This window comes from Nomascus leucogenys, chromosome 16 (assembly GCF_006542625.1).
Source record: "Nomascus leucogenys isolate Asia chromosome 16, Asia_NLE_v1, whole genome shotgun sequence".
Taxonomy (NCBI): Eukaryota; Metazoa; Chordata; class Mammalia; order Primates; family Hylobatidae; genus Nomascus; species Nomascus leucogenys.
In genome coordinates, this window is record NC_044396.1 from 11,439,808 (window position 1) to 11,452,026 (window position 12,219).

General features: G+C 41.3%; 1 protein-coding gene across 1 annotated transcript in view; it reads right to left on the bottom strand.

Annotated features, from left to right (window-relative positions):
* CPQ (carboxypeptidase Q) overlaps nucleotides 1-11,806 on the bottom strand; it is a 531,872-nt gene extending 520,066 nt beyond the window's left edge. Inside the window, exon 1 of the mRNA XM_003268337.3 lies at nucleotides 11,647-11,806. The gene's annotated coding sequence lies outside the window, so the exon portion shown is untranslated. The remainder of the gene's footprint in view (nucleotides 1-11,646) is intronic.
* Between the last annotated feature and the right edge of the window lie 413 nt (nucleotides 11,807-12,219).

A 12,219-nucleotide genomic window follows, 5' to 3' on the forward strand; every position in this document is an offset into this window, starting at 1 on the left:
TTTTGATAATGAAAAAAAAAATCTCAAAATGATGCTCTGGGCACAAAAGAGACATATGTATATAAACGTGGAAGATGAATTATATGAGCTACTTCACAGCATTATGAAAGGAAGAGGTATGTTTTCTTTTCATCATCTCAACCTGTTAAAAGCTACCTGGAAACGGGCTAAACCAGAGGACTAAGGCACAAGGCCAGTAAGAGTAAGAAGGACTCTGGAATTCACTGAAGTCTTCATTTAAGGCTTTTGGGTTTTCTTGTTGTTGTTGTTGTTTTGTTTTTTACAATCTCTCATAAATGTTACAAGAGGATGTGAATTTTCTGTAAATATGTAGGCATGACATCAGCAAGATGGCAGAATAGGAAGTCCCAGGCTTCACTTGGCTTCACTTCCCTCTACAGAAAGTCCAACAAGCAACAATCCAAAGACATTTCTGTGGATCATAGGGGTTGGAATTGCCTGACCCAGAAATCCAAAGAGTGACTCGATCCAGACTCAGAGCCCATTCTAAGGCCCTGCCCAAAGAAAGGCAATCCTCAACTGTGCAGTTCTATGCAGCATAGACTCCAGACCCCATCCATCCTGAGCAGCAACTCCACCTAAACTCAGAGTCCAGCCTGCAGCCCTGCTCAACTGTTGAACCAAAAAAGTAGTACCATTCAGCCAGGAAATACACCCTACAACCTTGTCCAATCAGAAATTATAGCACAGCCCAGCCAGTGGTCTCCCCCAAGCATGGGAGCCGAGCCAGCAGCCCCAACAGACCCCAGAGCAAAGGCAGCAGCCCAGCCAACTATAGCCAGCTCTGCCTGCATGGGGTCATTACCACCTGACCCAACTAGAATCACAGCCTAGACTAAGAAGTAAAGGTCAATCCCTGCCAAAGAATACCTGTAAAGACCAGAAGAGCAAGCTGTTGGGGCCGGATGCAGTGGCTTATGCCTGTTATTCCAGCATTTTGGGAGGCCAAGGTAAGTAGATCACTTGAGCCCAGGAGTTCAAGACCAGCCTGGACAACATGGTGAAACCCCTCTCTATAAAAAATACAAAAAGTAGCCAGGCATGGTGCCACATACCTGTGGTCCCAACTACTCAGGAGGCTTAGGTGGGAGAATCTTATGAGCCCAGGAGGTCAAGGCTGCAGTGAGCTGTCATTATACCACTGCACTCAGGAGGAAGCTGTCTCTTCAAATGTGCAGACACCAATGCAAGAACACAAGGATTACAAATATAGACGGTCCCCAATTTATGATGGTTCAATTTACAACTATACAACTTTGTAACGGACTTATGAGGATATAACCCCATTTTAAGTCAAGGAGCATCTGCACTTATGATGGTTCAACTTATAATTTTTTGACATTACAATTGGCTTACTGGGGTATTAAACACATTTCTTACTTAAAAAGTTTTCGAATTACTATGGGTTTAATAGGACATAAGCCCATTGTAAGTCAAAGAGCATCTGTAATCATCAAAAGAAACTAACAAAGCTCCAATAACAGACTAAAAAATGAAGATCTATAAAGTGGCAGAAAAAAAGATTCAGAAGAATCCTTGTAAAGCAGTTCAGTGAACTACAAGAATATATGGATATAAAATTAAATGATATTTGAAAAACAATACACAAAATGAGAATATAGAAGAAGTAGAAACAATAAAAAAGAAACCCTAGAGATAAAGAATACAATGACTTAATTGAAAAATGCAATAGAAATCTTCAACAGCAGACTCAATTAAGCAGCAGAATCAGTGAGCTAAAGACAGAATATTTGAAATTATTCATCAGAGGAGCAAAAAGAAAAAAGAATGAAAAAGACGAAGAAAACCTACAAGAATTATGTGACACAATCACAGTCAAGGGAACTAATCTTCACATAATGGAAATTTCAGAAGATGAAGAGACAGAAAAATGGCCAGAAAGTATATTTTAAAAGGAAATAAAAAAAAAACAACCCTAAAATTCATAGGGAATTAAAAAAAATCACCAAGATGATCTTAAATAAAACAAAGCTGGAGGCACCACACTACCTGATATCAAACTATATTGCAAAGCCATTAAAAAATCATTGAGGAGAAAGGATACCTGCCTAAACAGGGTTTCAATGCAGATGAATATGCTGTATTCTGGGAAAAAAAAAAGCCACAAAGGACTTTTATTCGTAAGGAAGAGAAGTGAGCACCAAGATTTAAGATAGGAAGGGATAGGCTAACTACTGTTTCATGCAAATGCAGTCAGGTTTATGGTCAGGACTGTCATCTATAAAGCTGCTAACCTCCAAGCCTTGATGGAAAAAGATAAACATCAGCTACCAGTCTTTTGGCTTAAACAATAACTATTTTTCCGGATTGGTTCCACCGATGCTTTTTCCCTGAAGTCAGAAAGTATCTTGCTGGTAAGGGAATGCCTTTTAAAATTATTTTCATATTAGACAATGCCCCTGGCCACCTAGAACCCCATGAGTTCAACATCAAAGACATCCAAGTGTCCTACTTGCCCCCAAACACAACGTCTCTAATCATCCTCTAGATCAGGGGATCATGAGGACCTTGAAGGCTCATTATACACAGTACTCTATGGAAAGGATATCAACGCTATGTTAGAGAACCCCGATAGAGAGAACATCATGAAAGTCTAGAAGGATTACACCATTGAAGACACCATCATTGTTATAGAAAAAGCTGTGAAAGCCATCAAGCCAACAATAAGTTCCTGCAGGAGAAAACTGTGCCCAGCTGTTGTGTATGACTTCACAGGGTTTATGACAAAGCCAATCAACGAAATAATGAAAGTGATTGTAAATATAGTGGGAAAAAAAGTGGTGAATGAAGGTGTCAAGATATGAATCTTGGAGAAATTCAAGAGCTAATAGACCCTACACACCAGAAGAATTGACAGAAGACAGCTTGACGGAATGCATCTGAACCAGTGCCTTATGATGATGAGGAGGATATAAAAGTACCAAAAAGCAAATTAACATCAGACTATCTGGCAGAAGCGTTCTGATTATTTAAGACTGCGTTTGACTTCTTTTATGACACGAACGCTTCTATGATATGGGCACTGAAGCTAAAGCAAATAGCGGAAGAAAGACTGATACTGTATAGAAACATTTTGAGATAAACTTTACAACATTTTTAGAAAAAGAAAAGTAGCCATACAGAAATTATTATGTATTTCCAGAAAGTTACACCAAGTGGGCCTGCCTCTCCTCCCTCCCCTTTCACCTCCTCCACTTCTTCCACCTCTGCCACCCCTAAGACAGCAAGACCAGTCCCTTCTCTTCCTCCTCCTTCTCCGCCTACTCAACATAAAAATGACAAGAATGAAGACCCTTATGGTGATTCACTTCCACTTAATAAATAGTAAATATATTTTCTCTCCCTTAGGATTTTCTCAATAAAATTTTCTTTTCTCTACCTTAGTCTATTGTAAGCAGATAGTATATATTACATGTAACATACAAAATATGTGTTAATTGGCTATTTATGTTACTGGTAAGGCTTCCAGTCAACAATTGGCTATTAGTAGTTAAGTTTTGGGGGAATCAAAAGTTATACTAGAATTTTCAACTGTAGAGGGAGTCAGCACCGCTAAGCCCCACATTGCTCAAGGATGAACTGTATAAGGAACTCAAACAACTCAATAGCAAGAAAACAAGGAACCCAATTAAAAAATGGACAAAGAGCCTGAATAGACAATTCTCAAAAGAAGACATACAAATGGCCAACAGAGATATTAAAAAATGCTCAACATCATTAATTATCAAACAAATGCAAATGAAAACTGCAATGAGACTATCTCACCCCAGTTAGTATGGCTGTTATGAAAAAGACAGAAAATGACAAATGTACTGGGAAATGTGGCTCACTCCTGTAATCCAGCACTTTGAGAAGCCAAGGGGAGTAGATTGCTTGAGCTCAGGAGTTTGAGACCAGTCTGGGCAACATGGCGAAACTCCATCTCCACAAATATACAAAAATTAGCCAGGCACAGTGGCACACTTGTAGTCCCAGTTACCTAGGAGGCTGAGGAGGGAGGATGGCTTGAGCCTAGGAGGCAGAGGTTGCAGTGAAGTGAGATCACGCCCCTGTACTCCAGCCTGGGCAAAAGAACCAGATGCTGCCTCAAAAACAAAAGTCTGGGGCTGGGCACGGTGGCTCACGCCTGTAATCCCAGTACTTTGGGAGGCTGAGGCGGGTGGATCACAAGGTCAGGAGATCGACACAATCCTGGCTAACTAAAAATTAGCCGGGCATGGTGGCGGGCACCTGTAGTACCAGCTACTCGTGAGGCTGAGGCAGGAGAATGGCGTGAACCCAGGAGGCGGAGCTTGGAGTGAGCCAAGATCGCGCCACTGCACTCCAGCTTGGGCGACAGAGCAAGACTTCGTCTCAAAAAAAAAAAAAAAAATTCTGGTGACAATGTGAAGTAAAGGAAACTCTTATACATTGTTGATGGGAATGTAAATTAGTACAGCCATTACAGAAAACTTTATGGAGGGTCCTCAAAAAAACTAAAGATAGAACTATCATATGATCCACCAATCTCACTTCTAAGTACATATCCAAAGAGTTGAAATAATTATATTAAAGAGATATATGCAATCCGATGTTCACTGCAGCACTATTCACAATAGCCAAATTATAGAATCAACCTAAATGTCCATCAACAGATAAATGGATAAAGAAAAGGTGGTATATATGCACAATGAAATACTATTCTGTCTTTAAAAATGAGGAAATTCTGTCATTTGTGACAACACGGATGAAGCTGCAGGACATTATGCTAAATGCAATAAGCCAGACATAGGCACAGAAAGACAAATACCACATGATCTCACTTCTATGTGGAATCTAAAACAACAGAACTAAGAAGCGTAGAGTAGAATGGTGCTTACCAAAGTCTGAGGGGTTGGGGAAAATAGGGAATGCCAAAGGGTTCAAAGTTTCAATTAAACAAGAGGAATAAGTTTTTTGGGATTATATTGTCAGCATGATGACTATAGTTAATTTATACTGTGTTGTATATTTTAAAATTGCTAAGACAGCAAATTTCAAATATTTTCACCACAAAAATGATAAGTATTTAAGGTGATGGGTATGTTTATTAGCTTGATTTAATCATTCCACATTGTATGGAAGGTTGTATTATGACATATATCAACATTACTTTGTATTTCATAAATATATACAACCATAATTTGTCAATTTACAATAAAATAAAAAAGAACTGATTAATGCAAAAAAGGAGACATATATACACACATATACCCCATATATATCCCAATATATATCATGTACATATATATTCATACATATTTTTTTGATTAATAATAAAATATACTATTAAATGTTCCATATCCCTATTCACTCATAAATTATATTATTCAACCTCATTAGTTATATTATTCAAATCTTGTGTATTACCATTTGACTTTGTCTACTTGATTTGTCATTTAAAACAACAGATCTAAAGTGTCCTACAGATAGCTTTGCTTATTTTCTCATAGTTCTAATCATTAGTTTTATGTTTTAAAGATATGCATTTTTTAATGTTTGATGCATAAAGAGTCACAACTACCTCTTCTTCCTTACAGAGATTATCTTTTATCAGTACAGAATAACTCTGGGTCTAATATACGGTCTTTGCTTTGAAATATACTTGGTTTCATTTTAATACTGATGTAGAATTCAAGGACCATAAGAGTTTCTGCTTTTCTTACCCTGGCTCACTATATTGGTGAATTTACATTTATGACTTTCTTGTGGTCTGTCAGACTGAAGGCAGTGCCAGTGCTGGGCTTCTCTCTCCATTTCCCAGCTGAGTTTTGCCCCCTCCAGTGGTTTACCTGTTAGGTGCTTGGTAAACAGTAAAGGTAGCTGAATGGATTGAGCTGCAAGTCATGATGTCCATTGTATTTTAAATGGTCTCTAACAATTAGAGGATCCAGCTCCAGATCCCCATCTTCATATTCAATACCCAAGTCAGAAAAATCTTCATATATGATAAATATAGACGTAGGCTACTAGAGATGTATCTTGCTTTAAGTCAACCCCATATTTGAAAGTCTGGATTTATTCAGATAATATATCAAGGAGTGACTGATTGTTCATTTTATAAAGGGATTATTTGCCTCATAAAAAATTTAATCATAACACTTTGATATTGTGGACTTCCCTACTGCATTGAAAGTGTCATTTGATTTACACAGATACGCTCTATGCACAACCCTTCATGAACATCCCTAGTGCATATAGCATAATCGGTGCTAAGGATCCTTTCACATCACTGCCTGTCTCCCCAGAGATCTTGGCTCTTTTGGTCTTCAAATACCATCTGCTTTACTTTTACATTTACATGATATGATATGGTAAGGGAAGGAGGGACACACTGCAGAAGGCCAAGGTTCCAAGGTAAGGCAAGGCGTTGATACAATGGACAAAGCAATGGACCCAAAGTCAGAAGGCTCTGAGTCCCTGCCAGCCATGGGATCTGAGCCATCTGAGCCATGAGACAAACTGCAGCCTCCTTCACGCCAGATTTTAAGTTTATAAAAGAAAGATAATAATGCCTGGCTGCACCTGCTTCCTAGGTTCTTATAACAATCAAATATAAAATTGCTTTTTAAATATAAGGTGCTATGCGAATCTTTTTTCCAAGGAAGTCTAATACCACTACATCAAAAGAACACTGTGTTGATCTGCCTTTTTCTTTGTTAACACCTGTTTGTCATAGAGTTACTTAAATTCTCTGAAAAATTTCTCCAAATCATTACCCTTTTCATTTTTACCTTATTTTCCCTGTTACTTTGCTTAGTTCAGTCTCCAAACACTTTCTCTGCAAAATGAGATCAAGCCCTCTGCCCAGCACCCACACCTCTGAACAATCTCCTGTTTTTCTCTTCCTGACAAACTGTATAAGATGAGAAATCAAAGCTTGTGATATCTTACCATTAAAGAAGTACAGTTATTTGGAAGTGCCAGCTCAAATTTCTTCTCTGTATTTCATATCTGCCTGTACTTGTGTCTTCAGAAACCACTGCTTTCTGCAACACTCCTGCCACTTCCTTATCTTTGTTCCTTTGAACGACTCTAGTCTGTATTTCTCTTTTTCAGTTTCTCCTGGCAGCTTATAATAACTTCTCATTGTTTGAGTCTCCAATCTTTTTTCCTTCACTGGCACTTACGTAAGAATCAGAGTTCTCTAAGAACTCACCTGAAATATAATGTAATGGTCATTAGATAAGTATGATGTATTTTTTAAGTGAGTTATTAAATTGATGTGTCTTTTTAGACTGAGGCCCTATTGTAATGTTTGGCTGCGGTCTTGACTGTGTGACATCACAGCACAGCTACAGAAAAGGCTATATCCTGGGATCTCCACCTGGATGTTCCACAGCTACCTCCGCTCACTCACCGTCTTTCTCCCGAAACTTCTTCCTCACCTTGTATTTCTTACCCTCATTAGTGGCATCTCCACTCACCCAGTTAAGCAATTCCAAAACCTCAGATTATTCTCAAACATTTTTCCCATATTCAGCTAGTTATTAATCCTGCTCTTTTTTCAAAAAGTCTCTCAAACCTATCTTAGTTTAGATCCTTATCCTATTTCATTAGAACTATGGCAATAGCATCTTCATTTTCCTGTGGCCTTCTGGCTCTTCCTTCCCCAGTTCTTCTGAAACATTATTACTGTAGCTATTTTCTAAAGAAAATCCAATCATATCGCTCCTCTGCTCAAAATTCAGCTTAAAAATGCTGAAAAGAGCCAGGCACGGTGGCTCATGCCTGTAATCCCAACACTTTGGGAGGCCAAGGCAGGCAGATAGCTTGAAGCCAGAAGGTCGAGATCAACCCGGCCCACATGGCAAAGTCCCATCTCTACTAAAAATACAAAAATTAGCCAGGCTGTAGTGGTGTGCGCCTGTACAAGTCCCAGGTACTTGGGAGGCTGAGGCAGGAGAATCACTTGAACCGGGAGGCGGAAGTTGCAGTGAGATCTTGCCATGGCACTCCAGCCTGGGTGACAGAGAGAGGCCTTGTCTCAAAACAAAAATAATGCTGAAAAGGATTATCTAGACTGTGATAAAGTTTAAATAACATAACATTCAAGGACCATCACTGTCTGGCCCTAACCTTACTAGACCTCCCTACCACAGCCACACTGAACTCCCATCTCCCGAAGAATGCCATGTTCATACTTGCCTCCTTTTCCTTGCTCTTGTTGTTCTCCATTCTCGGAATACCCTTCTCCCTCTGCTTGGTCTTTATGCTTTAAAACTCAGTTCAAAATTCACCTTCTCTGCAAAGTCTTCCTGAGCTCCAATCATACCTCCTTCCTGTAAGAGTGAGTGGCCACTACTTCCACATTACCCTGTGGTGCAATTGTTTGCAGATGGGTCACTCTCCTATTTAAATTTGTTCTCATTCATCTTTATCTGTCACATAGTATACACTCAATAAATGGTTATTGAAACTAATAGTTTCTGAATAAAATAACTAAAGGAAAATTCCACAGATCCAGAAGTACATCCCTCCAAATACTTTGCTGCATTAAAGAAAAGGGCCCAGGAATAAAGAGAAAGAACTAATAATGTGACTGCAACAAACGCATGAATGGGTTGTTTGTTTTTAAAAGCTAAGTGGTTTAGGGAGGGTAGGGGGAGAAGAAAGTACATTTTAAAGCTCTAGCTTCAGGGCAAATAATAAAAATTGTTGCTTTAATTTTTTTTCTTTTTCATAATATTGTGAGCAATGGGAAGGTCTATTCCATTACACCAGCCTTCGGGGCAGAAAGTTTCAGCCTCCTGAGCTAAATCAAACTGGCATCAGCTCTTAGTTTTTCAGGCAGCCACAACTGGTCTCCGCTTTCCATGGGGCTAAACTTGGCTGACAAAAAAGAAACAAAATAATTTCCCACTTATTTTATGGGCCTCTCTTTTCGTCTTTTGCTCTCATCAATTAATTATAAGGGTTCTGGAAACCCAAACTGCATTCTTGTCTCTGGATTACACAGATGTAGGCATTGTTCTTTGTCTACACTAGGGGTTGTTGGTCTTATAAAGAAAAAGGTTGGGAGGCAGTGCCTTACCAAGGGACAAAGCTAGTCCAAGAAACAACACTGCTTGGCACTCATGGTTCAAAGCCCTTAAGTGCCATTCACTGATGGCAGCTCTCGATGTCACTCATTTTATATTCCCTAAATTGGTAAGTCTGAACATGTTTAAAATCAAGATGCATGGGCACCAAGGTCAAAGTATCAGTCTCCTACAATCTCAATGGAATTCAATAATTTTCAAAATGATAAAACAACCAACTCCCCTATAATTCAGTCTTAATCATTCACCCTGTGCTTTCATTCTAAATTCATTTACCCAAATAACCCAGGGTTTGTATATATGCTTGAAAACACACAGAGACCACATTCTTCAAAGTCACACAGTCTTTCCTGGCAGGATTGTCTTGTTTCTGGGAGAAACCCTGTTTCCATCTGCTGAGTTTTGAGTCCTAACTCTCCCATTTTCCACGTACTATTTCCAGCTAAGAAGGTCAAATAGGACTTACCATAGTATCTAGCTCTTAGATATATAGTGATGATTAAATGGGGCAATATAAGTAAAAAGATTAAATATAACAGTGCCTGGTGTATGGTCAGTGCCCGTAAATATCAGCTTTGTAACATTCCATACCTGTATGACACATGACCTCATTGGGAAAACAGTGTGAGAAAGTTGGCCCTTTTCACCAAGCAACATGTGTATTCCACTTCTCCTTATAAACTTGAATTCACTGAAGTAGGTAACATTAATTTCATTTTACTTAACACATTTGGAACTTTGTGTTTGTTAAATGTAGCATGCAAAAATATTTAAATATGTATATATAATGACTTTTGAAGTGCCTTTAAAAAATCTCCAAGGTCCTTCCAGCTCCAAAATGTGATCTATGATAACTAATCTCAAATGCATGCAAAGAAATAGTGATGCAGTTCCCCAGATGCACTGGGAATATATGGCATTGTCAGACTGGGTTGCACTGGAAAAAAGTCAGACCCAGGACCAGGAACCTGTGACAATGTAGAAGAAAATCTTACCCTCCTTTCTCCCCACCAGCCTAGGGTTTATTATACTTATCTTGAGCTCCCAGGCTTTCTTGTTGCAGATGTGGAGAAGAAAGGAAATGAGCTGTGAACAGCAGAGAGCAGAAACAAAATGCTATGGAATCTCAAACAGAGGAGGTGAAGTAAGCAGAACTCCATGAAATCATCTGTAATTTTACCTTCTAACCCTGATACAAAAGAATCCCAGAGGTCTAACTCAGGCAGGGTCCCTAGCTAAACACCTTCATTTTGGAGATTAAGAAATTAAAACCTAAAGAGATCAAGTGGCAAGTCCAAGGTCATCCAGCTCTTCTGGAACCTGCACCTGGCAACTAAGAACTGCTGCAGTGACCAACTGTATTAAAGCTATGTGCTAAGCCTATGTGTTTACAAACAGATAAATGTCTTTCTGGGCCATATGCAGGCTTCTTAAGTCACCTGTAAATCAGCCAGCACCTGTCTCAGGAAAACAGACAAGATTCTTAACAACTCTGAATTCAAAAGAAATGCCAGGTTTTACAAACAAGTCAGAGTCATATGGTTCTGCCTTTAGAGTCACCCTTATCTTTAAGAAATACATGAAATAATATTATGGTGACAATGATTCTTTAAACGTCCAAAGTAGAAGTGAAGAAAACACAAGCAAGAAAAAACCTAGGCATATTTTGTTTTAAGCAAACACATATAGCTAAGTCCAACAAAAATGGAAATACCAGGGGGCGTTTCCAGAGATTTGAACAGCATAGAACTCTTTTTAAGTGGTCCCAATCAGAATGCCTCCATTTGCAAAAGTGCGACATTTACACAACTTTTTGGAAAGCTATCAAAAAATAGGAGTTGTAAGCCTGCGTCTCCACTGCTTCCACTTCATACACATTTATTTTCACTCATGCACTGATTCATTCAGCTCCATCTCGTATGCACTCATTCACTTACTCATTTGTTAATTCACTCAGTTCTACAGCATAGGTACTCATTCAATTACTTATTGAGTAGCTCTGAGTCCTAAGTCAAATGGGACTTTGCCCTCATGGAACTTCGATTCTAGGAGAGTCCAGTAGCAGAAACTAGACGCATCAAAAGCGAAAGTACACGGTAAAATGCGAAAGGAACCCCAAAAGAACTGCGTAAGGCATATTGGAGGCTCGGGTGGGGGGACCAGGATTGTTTGCAGATGGGGGATGAAGGGTGCGGCTTGGGGCTGAGCCCTGGAGCTGAGGGGAAGTGAAACCGTGTTCGGAAGGACGGCTGAGGGCTGTGCTCGCTGCTGTCCCGCAGCATCCTCCACCACCCCCACGTCACAGCTTCCCCATTTCTAGGCTCGGTGCCTCCAGTATGACCGAAGGGGCAGTCACGGGCTCCCAACACGCCGCTCCCCAGCCAGGTCCTCCCGTCACTCCCCCGAATGAGCGATGTTGGAAGTCCGTCCCCCTCTGCCCCCGCCCCTGGCCTGCTCCAGCCTCAGCCCGCCCGACCGCCGCGGGTAGGAGCCAAGGCCTCGGCCCAGCCGACCGCGGGCACTGACAGGTCGGCTGCAAACGCACCTGATAAGGCGGCTCTGACGGCGGCGACGGAGGCGGCTCCCAGGACTAGGCTCGCGGCCTAGCCTTACGGTGGCGGCGACCACACCCCTAACCGGGCTGGGGCCCTCCGCGCCGCCCCGTGACTGCAGCCCTGCTTGCCGGCCAGGCCGTGGGCCGAGAGGCGGGGCAAAGACCTGACTCGGGGGCCGGGGCGGGCGCCGGGTTCGGGCCGGGCGCCACCTCCGGAACGCCTCGGGGGTTCTCACTCGCCCTCCAAGGGCGACCTCAGGGCCACAGATCGGCCGGAAGGCTGCTCAGCTTCTGGGCTGTGGCTCCTGCTAGAAAATTGAGTGTCGCCCTGGGTCCCGAGCCCCTAGGCCTGACTCCTTCGTGCAGGGGCGTCGCCTTCAGACTGGGTGGTGCGCAGGCCAGGGCCGCGTGCTTTTCAGAAGCGCAGCCTCAGTTGAGGCGGGCGGCAGGGGCCTGAGAAGGCTCACGGCTTGGCGGAAGGATCCTGTGCTTCAGTGGATGCCCGTGCAGGTAGAGAAGGACGGGGCTGCGAAGCTGAAAGGAAAACGTGAAAAGGTTTTTGTG